This window comes from Dermacentor albipictus, chromosome 1, assembly GCF_038994185.2.
Source record: "Dermacentor albipictus isolate Rhodes 1998 colony chromosome 1, USDA_Dalb.pri_finalv2, whole genome shotgun sequence".
NCBI classification, from domain to species: Eukaryota; Metazoa; Arthropoda; class Arachnida; order Ixodida; family Ixodidae; genus Dermacentor; species Dermacentor albipictus.
In genome coordinates, this window is record NC_091821.1 from 508,716,867 (window position 1) to 508,730,863 (window position 13,997).

At 43.6% G+C, this 13,997-nt stretch overlaps 1 protein-coding gene across 1 annotated transcript in view; it reads right to left on the minus strand.

Moving 5' to 3' along the window:
* The window catches only part of LOC135907594 (uncharacterized), a 258,333-nt gene extending 248,311 nt beyond the window's left edge, over positions 1–10,022 (minus strand). The window contains exons 1-2 of the mRNA XM_065439279.2: positions 9,966–10,022; positions 9,305–9,440 (exon numbers count right to left, since the gene is read on the minus strand). The gene's annotated coding sequence lies outside the window, so the exon portion shown is untranslated. The remainder of the gene's footprint in view (positions 1–9,304; positions 9,441–9,965) is intronic.
* Between the last annotated feature and the right edge of the window lie 3,975 nt (positions 10,023–13,997).

Sequence of the window (13,997 nt, forward strand, 5' to 3'; positions counted from 1 at the left end):
TAAATATTTTCTCGAATGATATGGCATGCGACAGTGCTGCCCGAAAATTATTTTGCATATCAGCGGTTTTTGTTGCCATGTAACTGCCAGTAGTGTCCGAGATGCTCAGACATGTCACTGCCCTTGCTCCTGATTCCGGAAGTCAATGAGAAGCCATAAATAGCATCTGTTTGAAATGTCCTGCAGTAAATCATACCATACTGTGTTTGCTGAAGCTCCGGTAGACGACTGTAACAGAAAAGCACCGTGTTCTTCAAACTATTTACAGATCGTAAGAAATGTGTTGGCGATTCTTTTTACCTCAACAGTTTGGAAAGATTGATTTGCCGTATTGACTGGGGCACATTTATATCAAGCCTGATCTCTGTAGCTGAGTGTATGCTCATTTATTATTAAAAAAGTAAGCTAGTTTTCGATAATGCCGTCTTTTCACAAGGCTGCAGAAACACCAGTTTGCCGAAGTAATGGAACTAACGTAACTATATTTTCTTTAAAAGCAAACTACTATCTAGCACAGCAACTTCAGTAAGCTTTTTTCAGCACTATGACAGGTTTAGAATGTTAGTAGAAATTAAATTGCTTAAAAGTGTGGTGCATCGTGGGGCATAATTCTTGCTTTTTGTACCGGTTGTAGCATTCTATGCTCTCAATGTTCCTTTCCATGCTATTCGCAGTGCACACATACTAAAGAGATAAGGGACAGGCAGATGATGGAATCGGCAGCATACAAAATCCAATAAAGGACACGCAGTCTGCTCAAGACGACAGCGTTTTATCACCCTCTGTTTGTTGCTCATTTTTCGGTGTGTGTGCACTATAAACACCATGAAAATGAGCTGTTACCAACTTGACCAAACTTCAGCTCTTGAGATTGTTGTTTTTGTCCACAAAATGCTCATATGTCTGCAGTAGTGCTGGTGACATTTGCATGTATGAAAGAGAGGATCACTTGATTCCAGAACAATTTGATTTCTTCTACACATGATACTGAACTTGCCAGTCTTACGTTAAACATGGAATTCGGTGGGAAGATATTGGGGTATTTTGTATGGTGCCCTGCTGCATTCAGCTTGTGCAGATGCTTCAAGCTTTTATGTCTCGGTAAAGATTGGGCTGAAGCCATAGGAGGAGAGGTGTAAAAGTGTAATTAAAACCTCCTGATAGATATGCTGAGTTGTGCTGCTGTGGACACCTCGGTGATGTTAGGGTTACGGTGATCTTACATTGTAGGGCCTACAGGATGACTATCATTATAAAGCACATTAAAACGACTATAGGGATGCATGTAGTGCTATGGTATCATAGTTGACCCAAGAAGTGATCACCTTTGCGTACACTACATGGCAGGCTGGTCCAGTCCGGGCCTGACTGCATCTATGCACGAAGAGGAAGACGGAAGCGGAAAAGGGACCTTCGATTAATGTTTTTGCACAGACGGCTCATACATCGAAGTTTCGTTATCTGTTGTTATGTTACCACAGTTTTCAAACAAAATAATACAAGTGAGCTGTGCACTACAAAGTAACCGGCGAATGACCTGAGCATCAAGTTAACATGGCATCAAATCCAGTAATTTACACATTGGCCTGTTTTCCGACGTAGTGCTACTGTACGATAGTGGTATTTAGTATCTATAAACACCTCAGTGCTATGCGTACTCTTTTTTTTTGCATGCTTTCTTATAGGTAGTGATACATGCCTCTTCAATATTTACGTGCCTGCACAGCAAAGCAAGCTTATGCCATGGCGAGAAATAATTCTAAGAAAAGCTGACGTGAGGCTACTTTTCTCAGCACTGAACAAGCTAGCTTTGTTGGTTTGGGTTTGCGTTCATTGGTGTGATGGTTCTTGCAGCCCCATACGGGTTTTTTGCGCACACTAAGGCAAACAAGCTTTTGAGATATGCTTGTGCAATTTGTACAGTGGACTAAAAGTCCAGTTGTGGGCCTCATCTTTGGAAGGAAGTGCACTAATCGCACCAATCACGTCGCAAATGATTCTCATGGAGTCAGGCAAGGCACCAGTGTTAATGTTCGTTCCCTTGCCCAAAACAGCAGGTTTAGGTTCAGTGTAGTTGTAGGAAGAGATGTTAAACAAAACCTCTATGCCTTGAGTGGGTGCATCTGTCTGAGGGAATAAGGATTTTTTTCTTGGAACTGTCTGGGGCGTGGGGCTCACTAGTGCTTACTTAGCACCGGCATCAAGTTGTCATGAAGTTATGCTTCCGGAAAATCGTGAACAATGACCCTTTAGTTGGCACATTGGGAAGACGGGATCAGTTTTGATGCCCTTCATTTTCTGTTGACATACTTGTGCTGTCAGTAACTTCTTCTCAGCTTGCTGAATTATCTTGAGGCCCCAAGCTGACGCTACCGATGTCTTCAAATGCAGACTTTTCAGGATAAGGCTCCTGGCTTTGCAACTGTGGTTGAAGAAAAGGTGGCACTCACATGTGGCTATTCTAGATATCAGCGAAACGAACTGGCGAATCTTGGTTGCATCTTGTGTTTTGTTGTGTAGGATGTGGTGTAGGTTTTATATAAATTTGTATCCTCTCTAATGCGATGATAATCACTTACTTGGTCAGTGATCATCATCATTATCATCATCATCAGGCTGGTTACGCCTACTGCAGGCCAAACGCCTCTCCTATATTTCTCCAACTACCCCGGTCAGGTACTAATTGTCGCCATGTTGTCCCTGCAAGCTTCTTAATTTCTCCCACCCACCTAACTTTCTGCCGCCCCTGCTACGCTTCCCTTCCCTTGAAATCCAGGCCGTCACCCTTAATGACCATCGGTTATCTTCTCTCCTCATTACAGGTCAGTGATCGTAACTCCACAGATCCTGTTACGCAAGTAAATTAATTTTCGTCGAACGCTTGACAATGCTTTCTACCGAAGTAACTGACAGAACATTGCAACCGAGACTTACTGGTTCGTCTCATTCGCATGCAGAATAAAAACCTATTAGTGCCACCTTTCCTTCAAACGGAGTTGCAAAGCAAAGAATCTTAATCCAAAAAGTCTGCATTAGAAGCATTGGTAGTGTCCGAGTGCGGACTCAAGATAATTCGGTTAGCTGGGAAAAAATTACTGCCAGCGAGAGCTCAGTGCTGACAGAAATATCAAGGGCTTTGAAACTCGAGCATTCTTTGCGAGGAGTGAACTATAGAAAATTATTATTAGTGTCTTCTGGGACATACAGTGTTGTGACTTCGGAGTGGAGGACGAAAGGCGGACTCTTTCCGCAGGTGAAGAAGAAACGAAAAACTTTATACAATATTTGCAGATAGTGGATGATAGCGTACAACTAGCAGTAAGAGCGCATCAGACCAACATGGCAGCTGGAAGCGACTCTCCTCACAAAGGGCCGGTTCTCTGTTTAGTTCCTTTGGCAACCCTCCTCGGCAGCAACCAGGCGGGGCATGGTGGTGACGTCATCTGCGTCGAAGCCTTGATTTGTCGCGGAGATGCCTGGGCGATTCTTGAAGTCGCCTCCCATGTCGAATTCTAGATTCGTCTCGGAGAAGTGGGAGCTCCCGTCGCCTCGCTTATATGCACGGGGGCGTGCACGTAGCATGGCAGCTCCCATCGCCTCACGGTTGCCACCTGGTGCACGTAGTATGGCACAACAACAGCACCTCTGTCACCTGATAATACGTCCAGAAGCCGAGCTGTTCGACGCGGCTCGACGTATGTGATCTGCTGATTGAGTGGCGTCTTTGATGGGATCAACGAAATGGCTTTGCCGCCCTTTCATCCGTTGGTCTTTGCTTGGATTTGAGAAAGCTCATGAAATGAAAGGAAATGAACGCCAACCACTCCGGTGAACGGGACCACCCTCACAATGCTCTCCACAACGCCAGACCAAACTCCATGAGAAGAAACGCTTTAACCCCCCTGGGCTGTCAACAGCACCATTACAGTTATTGTACTAAACACGAAGCACGCCCCCGATAAAGAGCCCGGATTACACACCTCCACAAATAGCGCTCTTAAAGAATATATTCAGAGAAAATAAACAGCTTAATAATAGAATGCAAAGCAATGCCTAACAGTCATTCGGGCAGGCAAGACACAGCTGAGACAATCGAACCAAACTTATATTTAGACCTGTCTCGCTCCGAGTGAAATTCTGTCACTTGTCATTGGGTTTATCAACTCGCTGACATGTGTCGCATGACTGAACAAGTGTTTCAACCTCTTTCCAGCATCCGGGCCAATAGAAATCTTGCGCTAGCCTAGCCTTTGTCTTTTTGATACAAAGTAACCCGCCCAAGTATTACCATGCGCTAACTCTAAAACTGTGGTCGGTACTTTTCTGGCACGAGTAGTTGGTTGTATGTCCGATCCTTGAAACCCTGATATTTCCGGTATTTGAGACATTACCTAGTGTAGACCGAGATGTTCTTTCGGGCCACTCCTTCATTTCCGTTATCTTGCAGCACAGTTAGCGAAGAGTCTCTTTTCTGCGCCGTGATAAGCGCCTTTGGTTCCACCCTACTAAGCTGCTCCCAGCAGGAAGATGCCAGTCTAAGCAGTGAACCTTCCACTTCAGCCCTGGGCGCCCCGTTTTTCCGAGTCTCGAAAGGCTATTCACCCACTATCACTGATCCGGTAATTGATCCGCCACAAGTCTGAGTCATCTGCTTTTCATGAGCCGTATCTCCCAGCTTAGATTGCCACTGTGAAGATGTTACATTGTCAGTTTCCTTGTTTGAAGATGATTTTTCACGTTTCTTTGAGAGGGCGCGTGAAAGCGATCGCCCTAACGCCAAGCAAGTGAGACTGGTAGAGCACGACCGACCCTCCTTTTCCAAAAGCTTCTCCGATTTGTTCGAAAAAAAAAATATGAGAAGTGTTCAGGTAAACTTGGACTCACGGCCGCCTCCATTTGCAACCTTCCAAAAGCGCGCTCAAGGGTTACCCTGCCAACTCGCAAGTGCGCGCTGTGCTCTTCTGCGACTGGTCTGATCGAGGTGCATTTCCCTGTATAGTCCCCGGGAGAAACACAGGACGGATGAGTAACATCCATGGTGGCGGCGGAATCGCGAAGTACCCTGCACATTTTCACGTTTACCATGACCTCCTGCATATATGACTCGAGCAGCCTCAGATTTTCGTCTGAGTGGCCAATGCTGGCGAAGGCGATTTGCTCCTTCCAATTTGAGGGAATTTGGGGCGCTATAACGTAAAACTATTCCAAACTTTTCTATTCCAATTCTGCAATCATCCCACCGTGATTGGTCAAAAACATTTTTGGACCACCCCCACTTCACCTGTCTGTCACGCGACATCACAAAAACCGCGACAGCTCCCCATCTGATATGACTTGTACACATTGGTTATGCATAATTTGACCGAACCAAACAAAAATAGTTATTTCTGATTCGACGCCATTTTGCCATTAGCCCTCGACTATTGGTCAAAAGTTTTCGGGCTGCACCCACTTCACCTACCACTCACGCGACGTCACAAAACCGCAAAAAGTTACCGCGTCAAAATGACGTGAACGCTTTAAAAATGCATAGTATGCCGAACAAAACTGAATCTTCTTCTGAATAGCCGCAGGCTGCCCCGTTCCGAAAGGAATAAATTATGGCTGCCACCGACCACTCCGGCACTAGCTACTCGTCCCTGCTGGAGAGCATGGGCTTATTTGCGTGTAAAAAAACTTTTTGCGTCCCCGTGTAACATTTTCGAGAAATTTCGGCACGTTTACGACTTCGTTCTTCCAACCCTTCTTTGCTAAGGATCCGTTTTAGCATCATTCTTAAGCTTCCGTTGCGTGCCACTGCGATTGTCGACGGGCCCCCGTAAACTAAATATAAAAAAGCGGACCAATCGCAGACGCGGGCACCACCCTCGTCATCCAGTTATAGAAATTCAGTGCAGTGGCTCGGCCCCATCCATCCCTCTCCACTTGAGCATGCTCCTTGCCTCTTGTGAGACAATTTCTGTTAGCCAGTTTGTGTTAAAGCACTTGAGTTCACTTAACATAGAAGATCCTTTCGGGAAAAGGAACTCCTATGACGTAGTAGGATTTTCGCAGTCCTGCGGTAGCGTAGGTGGTTCTTTCTCGGTCGATGTTAAGTATCTTTTTTATTCTATCCCACGCAAGGAACTGTTTTTAGCTCTCCAGGCATGTATTGAAAAGAAAGGCACCATTCTGTTTCAGAATTCTGTGGGCATGTCAGTTGAAAATTTCATTAGGCTTCTGAAGCTTTATCTTAGTTCCACGCTAGTTCAGTTTGATGATAGGGTTTATGTTCAGAAGAAGCGCATCTGTATAGGGTCCTGTGTAGCCACTATCTTAAGCAACATTTTTCTTTCAGCCGTTGATAGCGTTTTCGACAGCATGCTTGACAAACAGAAGGTTTTGAAAGTATTTAGATATGTAGATTATTTCCTAATTGTGTTAAACAGACATGATCCACCAGGCCACCAAGAATCTGTCAAAGAGATGCTAGATGTTTTTATGAAATATAGCCGTGGTTTAGAATACACTTTTGAACTACTAAAGAACAAAAAGTTACAGTTTTTGACCTCGAGCTCAGTGTGGGAGCTGAAGTGCACTGGAAATACCAACTCCGAGCGCAAGAAGACCTCTTGTCTTATGAGTCAGCCCACTCTAAGATCGTAAAAAGAGCAATAGCCACAGGGGCATTGGAATCAACTGCCAGGAAATCATGTAAACGTGCCATACGAAGCAGCTTCCAACAGCAGATTGAAAGGCTAAAGGAGGCGGGGTTTCCACAGACAGTTCTAAGCTCTGTAGTAGAGTGCCTGCTCCAGAAAATAAAAGGGAAAGCAAAAAAAACACGCAAGAACAAACCAGGAGATTAAGACCTGTAGTCGTACCATACTCTCACCGCGTTGCTCACAACCTGAAAAAGGTCGCAAGTAAATTCAAAGTCCCGGTTGTTTTCTCAGCCCTTTCAAAACTTGCTACATTGTGCGCCCGCGTTAACAACCAAAAAACAGAACGCGCGACCTGCGGAACCCAGCATACCGATCCAGTTGTCAATTGCAAGGAAGGGGTATTTCATCAAATTCCGCTCTCATGCATAAAGGTCTACATTGGACAAACGGGGCGGTGTTTAATTGAAAGGCTAAAAGAACACGAACGCTCCCAGAAAAAAGGAAGTGGTTCCAATATGGCCATACATTGCAAAGAGTGCGGATGCAAGCCTCACCTAAGAGATACCATCGTTCTGGACAGAACTCGAGACAGCGTTGCCCGTGAGCTGAAGGAAGCCTTCCACATTAAAAACGAAGGGCCTTGAATGCGTGAGCGAACCATCAAAAATTCTGTATAAAAGTGAAATGTCCTTTTTAGAAGCGCTTAGTTAGAACTGAGCATGTTGCTGCGCCGCCTGCGCTTGGTTAAAATTCGTAATCATTTAGTTTTTATGGGGTACTCCCTTACGGCGGTGTTTGTGTATCGCGCAACCATTATCATTTATAGTCGTTTGGCACTGTACACCACGTGTCATCTTCACGAACGTCACCTTCACAATCGTGCTGTCGCCTTTTGCCTGGTTACCAAGCGATTTTTGACAATGCGCTAGTTGCGCCGCCAAATTTGCGTGTGTATATATATATATATATATATATATATATATATATATATATATATATATATATATATATATTGTGTGTTTTCGTCAATAAAGCATCAGTTGTTAGTAAGCGCTCGTTCGTGTCTCTTCTTGTGTCGTCTGTTTGGCGCTTTAGTTCTTCAGTAACATGCACCAACTAGCGCAACAAAAAGTTCTAGATAAGACAAAGCGCTCAGCGCAGGCAACACTATTCGTTTTTCAAGCAAACAAAGTTGTGCTCCTATGAACGAGGGGAGCATATCTTTGGTTTGTTCAGACAACCCTGCGGGTGACCACCCGATGCTTGTGTCGGCGCCTACGCAAATTCGACGTCAGGAGATTGGAATAAAAACATATTGGGATAGTTTTACGTTACACGGCCCATGGCCTTCCTTGTTGCAACGGAAGCAGATAATTGGTCTCCGGGCCTCGAACGCGCGCTCTACGTCTGCCTTAGCTTTAGCGGTCCCAGTTGACTGGGCTGTCTCTGCTAGCCCTTCCTTCGCCACCTCAGCCTTAGTCGATACTCTCTTGCTTAACTCATCACTCGTAGATTTCTTCGGCGAAACTGGGTCTCGAGAGGAAAACCGATTTACAGAATAGTCCTTTTTTTCTAGCCTATCTTCCTGAATCGTTTCTTTTTTTAAGTTTCGGCGGGTGCAGTTATCCTCCGCGAGCTGCGCTGCCTTCTCTTTCTCTACGTCTGGGAGCCTGTCCTGCAGCCAAAGTCTAACTTTTTCTGGAAGAACTCGATAAAAATGCTCCACTGCTATGCATTCAAGCACCTTGTCGTGGTTGCCATACACTACTGCACTTTTGAGCCCCTCTTTTAAGTTAGACTTGAACTCGTACGTGCACTGATTGTGCGACTCGCTGCCCCCTTTTGCCTGTCTAAACCGCTGTCGAAATGCCTTGGTAGTGAGGCGGTATTTGCGAAGAATCGCGGTTTTTACCTTTCCATTGTTCTCGTAGTCTTCTTTAGCGAAGGGCGCGACAACTTCTGCGTCTCTCCTGGGACAACTGAAAGAAGTTTAGAGACCAAAGGCCTTCGTCCTGCCCTATCTTTTCATACGTGCGTTCGAAATTCACGAGAAAAAGTGCGATATCACTGCGTATCCTGTACGGTAGCACCAGATCCTGTATTCTCCCTTTAGGTATACCAGCTCCATCGGAAAGGGGATTTGAACACGCCGAGCTGATTCCAGTTTGCTCTTTTTCCAGTTCTCTCACGTGAAAAGCACAATCTCGCTCTTCGCGCCTTTCTTTCTCCTCTGCCTCCTTGCGCCTTCTATTTCTCCTCTGCCTCCTCGCGCCTTTTCTCCTCCCCTTCGCGCATTTTTTTCTCACTTCTCCTCTCAAGAATTTCTCCTCAAGCCTCTTTGACTTCTCCTCAGTTATCTCTTGTGCCCTCCTAACGTCCAGAATGGCTTTCTTTCGCCTTGCCGCGGCAACAAAGATGCCCATCTCCTGACAAGCATCAAGAAGTTCCTGTATCCTGAGCTTCTCCATTGGAATCTGACGGCTCGTCTCCGCTTTTGCCTCTAAATTAGCTTTGTTTTCGAAGCCGGAAATCTATGCAAGGCCTGAAGCGAACCAAGACAAAACCACTAAAACCCTTGCAGAATACTTCAGCACCCTTCCTTAGCATTTACGTGTGTGACAAAGGTCTGGTGATGCGAAAGGCAAACGTCGGGCACTCACCCCTCGAAATAGCTGACGCCGGTGGTCCTCGTGGCTGCCATTGAGTGGTGTAGCGGGTGTTATTTGGCTTCGAATCCCACAGCTTGCCGTCCACTGTTGTGACTTCGGGGTGGGGACGAAAGACGGACTCTTTCCGCTGACGAAGGAGAAACGAAGAACTTTATACAATATTTACGGATAGTGCATGATAGTATACAGGTAGCAGTAAGAGCGCATCAGAGTGACTGGGCGGCTAGAAGCCACTGTCTCTTCTCACAAAGGGCTGGTTCTCCCCTTTTTGTCCCTTTGGCGAATTCTCGATTCGTTGCAGAGATGGCTGGGCGCTTCTTGAAGTCGCCTCCCGTGTCGAATTCTTGATTCGTCGCGGAGAAGTGGGAGCTCCCATCGCCTCGCTGATATGCACGTGGTGCACATAATATGGCAGCTCCCGTCACCTCGTGGTAGCCACATGGTGCACGTAGTATGGCACAACAACAGCTAAATACCATCTTCACGTCGACACCAAAGGACCACTTCTGCAGGCAGCCTCAAGAAAACTTAATGTATTAAAACCAAAAGAGCCCATCAAAACCGGAAAGATATCTTGAGGTTGTCTTCCGGCAAGCCCACTAAACCTGCAACTGCCATTCTGCTCAAAGAAATCGACACTGTGGCTACTCACCCAACCCTGACGAAAGTTACTGCACCATGGAACGTGCGAACAGTCAGCTCCTGCAAGAACCTGCAAGAACAGGAGCTCTGTTGGCTTGACATGGGTCAGTGACCATAAATTCATCATTATGAGACAGGGTGCATTAACAATAGCAAACTCAGGTCAATGTCTTCATTGGCATCAGTTTGTGCACGACAGATCAGAAAAGGCCCAGTGTGACTAGTCATCCTGCCCAGGAGTCCGTGATGTCAAGAAGTGTGAAAATCATTTGCACAGGTTAACAATCGTAAAGCAAACTTGTGCTGTCGCCTAACAAAATATCATGCACTTTAAGTAGTGGTGGCAAATTTTTTAGATTTAGTGAGCACCTTCACTGCACATATAATTTAGTTAAAAAGAAAGTGATGCAGAATGGGCCATATCAAACTAATGGCAATAATTTTCGCATAAATATATATTTTCTCAAATCACATGACAATTTATCAATTTAGAAAGTATGGAAGTTCGTTAAAAAAGGGGGAGGGTAGCTGCTGTCAAATTCATCTGTCCTTAAGCATCATATAAGCATCTGTCCTTATGCATATACTATTTGCCCAAAGTAAATTAAATTCTCGAGGTTTATGTTCCCAAACCACAATATGATTATGAGGGATGCTTTAGTGTGGGACTCCGGATTAATTTAGGACACTCGGGTTTAATCAATGTGCGCCCACTGCACCTTAAGTTTTTGCATTTTGACAGCATCGAAATGCGGGCAATGTGGCCGGGATTTTGTTCTGCACCATTTGGCTTAGCAGTGCAATGTCAAAGCCACTACGCCACCACGGTTTTTATGTTGCTGGCAGAGGTGTAGTTTCAGAGTGATTTAGTTTGCTCAATCTATTTGTGCTGCCTTTTAAAATTACATTTTAGGCTTGTTACTTCTGTTGCTTGAATACTAGTAATTATTGTTCATCAAACAGTGTCTTTTTCTTCTTTTACAGTGATAACTTGTTTCAGTGGCCTGCTAATGTGGCAGGTTATTCTACCACAGTGCTGCATGTTCCTTTAGAAGTCATAAGCATTGCAGAAAACAATTTTTTTACTAAACTTTGTGCTTTATCCTACCTTTCCTGAACGCTGAAGCATTATTACCCATGTGAATGTAGGCAAACTGCTTTTCCCTATGCGCTATCTTATAACACAAGTGAAAATAAATTGCTGGCTTTTCTTTACTTAATAATGTGCCCTGCAAGCTCTCACTCAAGGAAAACATTCCAATGGTGATCTGTCAGCAGACTGGGTGTATCAAACTACCGTTCGACGGTCCAATAAACAATTATGAGATGTATGATATGCTGTTGCTTAAGTTCAGAGGACACCACATTTAATTAAAACATGAATGCCTGTGCAAAAGAACCTGTGTAAAATATACTCTTTTATTTACAAATACAAGCTATTACTTCATCTGACATTTGTAGAGGTCGCCACAGTTCAGCCCCATTTGTTAGGCTGCCACCAGAGTGTGGCGCCCCCTGTGACCTGTGTATGTCTGTCTATATATGTTCGGGCCCAATAAAGAACGGGCATTCCCTTTACGTCCAAGCAAGTGGCCGCACGTTTCGGTCCGTCCCTACGTGCTCGTGCCCCGCGCGGCACCAACCACGCGACAACAATTTGACCTCAAAATTACTCTTTACCGGAGAATTGTGAACAATTATTTATTATTATATTGTAATAATATTATGTTATTATTAAGTTATTAGATGTATTATTATATTATATTGATATATAATTATTTATAATTTCATAAATATGTCCTGCCTCTTGAACCTCCTCATTACAGGTCACACCTTATGTACAATCAGTTCAATTTCATGCGTATCTACGGAAAGACTAATTCATTTAACTACTTCGCTCTTCCAAGAGCCATTCGCCTTTGGAACAATCTTGCTAACGCCATTGCTTATGAGAGTGACCAGGCAAAATGCCGGCATCTACTAGAAACGCATTTTTCAAACTCTACATAACCAAAGGTGTTATTTTTTCTTACATTTCCGGTTATTATTGTGCTACTACCCCTTAAATACTGTTTTATTATAGCCAAATATTTTCCCGCTTGCTCTGTAATTCTATTGGTTATATTTTACTTTGTGAAAATTTCTTGTTCACTGACCTCCCGCGTTATAAAGCATTCGGTTTGTCTTTTGCACAATTTTTAACACTACATAACTACATTTTAGTGCATTTCTTGTATATGTATTAAGATATGTGTTCTAATGATTGTGTAACCTTTGAGTGTGCTATCCCCCCTTACACAATGCCTCTAGGGGCCTGTGCGCTATCCTTAAATAAATAAATAAATAAATAAATAAATATATAAACAAATAAGTAAACCATTACACCAAGACAACACTGCAGTAAAGTCAGCACAAGTGATCATGCATGTAGTACCACTTACTGGAATTCTATTTGAATTATTGTAGTAAATATGTGAAGGAAGCGCCAATACTTTTTAGGGTTCATACTCTTGCATTTCGTATAAGGTCGTTCATCTTGTAAGCACTCAGCTCGTACAAACTCGTTCATGATGTATGAGAATCCCGTTCATTGGCAAGAACGCAATCTCATACACACGTGTAGTACAACAAATCGTTCAGTCGATGAGAACTCGTTCAGTCGACGAGAAATCGTACAGTCTATGGAGTAAAAATAGCGTACAACGTTTCTCGTAGATTCTCGTTCACATTTTTTTTCAATAGGGATGTTCGTTACCGATCTTTACTCCTAAGCCTTCCCAATTTACTACCTTGAATACTTCTTCTAAGGACGCAGTGAAGAGCATTGCAGATCTTGTCTCCCTGTCTGATCCTTTTCTTTATAGACATCTTCCTGCTTTTCTTGTGTAGAATTAAGGTAGCTATAGAACTTCTCTAGATATTTTCCAAGGTATTTACGTAAGCGTTTTGTACTCCTTGATTACGTAATGCATCTATGACTGCTGGTATCTCTATTGAGTCAAGTGTCTTTTCTTAATCTATGAAAGCCATATGGAGAGGCTTATTGTAATCTGCGGATTTCTCGATAACATGATTGATGACATGAATGTGATCCATTGCAGAATATCCCTTCCTGAAGCGAGCCTGCTCCCTTGCTTGACTAAAGTCCAATGTTGCCCTTATACTATTGGTGATTATCTTGGTAAATATTTTATATAATACCCGGGGTAACCCTACTAGAAAATCCTATTTGTTTTCAAACGGGTTTCATCAAATAGGGTTATGGAACGGGACCCCGTTTGATCCTGTTCAGTCCTGACCTGTTTAAATCCCGTTTGCTCCTGTTTAAACCCGACCCGTTTAAATCCTGTTTAAACCTGACCCGTTTAAATCCTGTTTAATCCTGACCCGTTTAATCCCGTCCTGTCTAACCAAGACCTGTTTGCCCCTGTTCAGACCTATTTTTTGCTACATTCATACCAGGTCCTTTCAGAATGGATTGATGTTGCTTAATATAATTTACTCTTTACACATATTTTGTGCACTTGTGTATTTGCGATCAGCATTGAAGAGAAGTAGATCTGCATTAGGTTCGCAACAAGAAGCCACTTTCATATGTAGGTTTGCCTGGTACATTGCTTGATACGAAGATGAACACAATTTTCGGCATAAATTGATTAGCACTACCAACACTGATGTGATACATTATGAACAAGTTTTGTATGACCCACGAGTACGTTCTCTATGTATGACCTACAAGAAAATGCACCCTGAAGAAGATTGTACCTCCTTTTCATATTTATACTACAAGTATGCAAATGTAATTCTTGCTAGTTTAGTATATGTTCGATTACTTGTACTCGTCTTAATGCAGTGCTTCTTGCTGTAATGGTTTGTACACAAATCCACAGTAAAGTGTAATTTTGGGGTGAAAAATGTCAGGCAAAGTATTGGCATGTACTTGTAATTGAAAAAGACAAGTATACTTTACGTAGGTATTTCTGTACACCCACTTGAGCTTTCATTAAGCCTGAAGTCCTCCGGCCTAAATAAAAGCATGTCA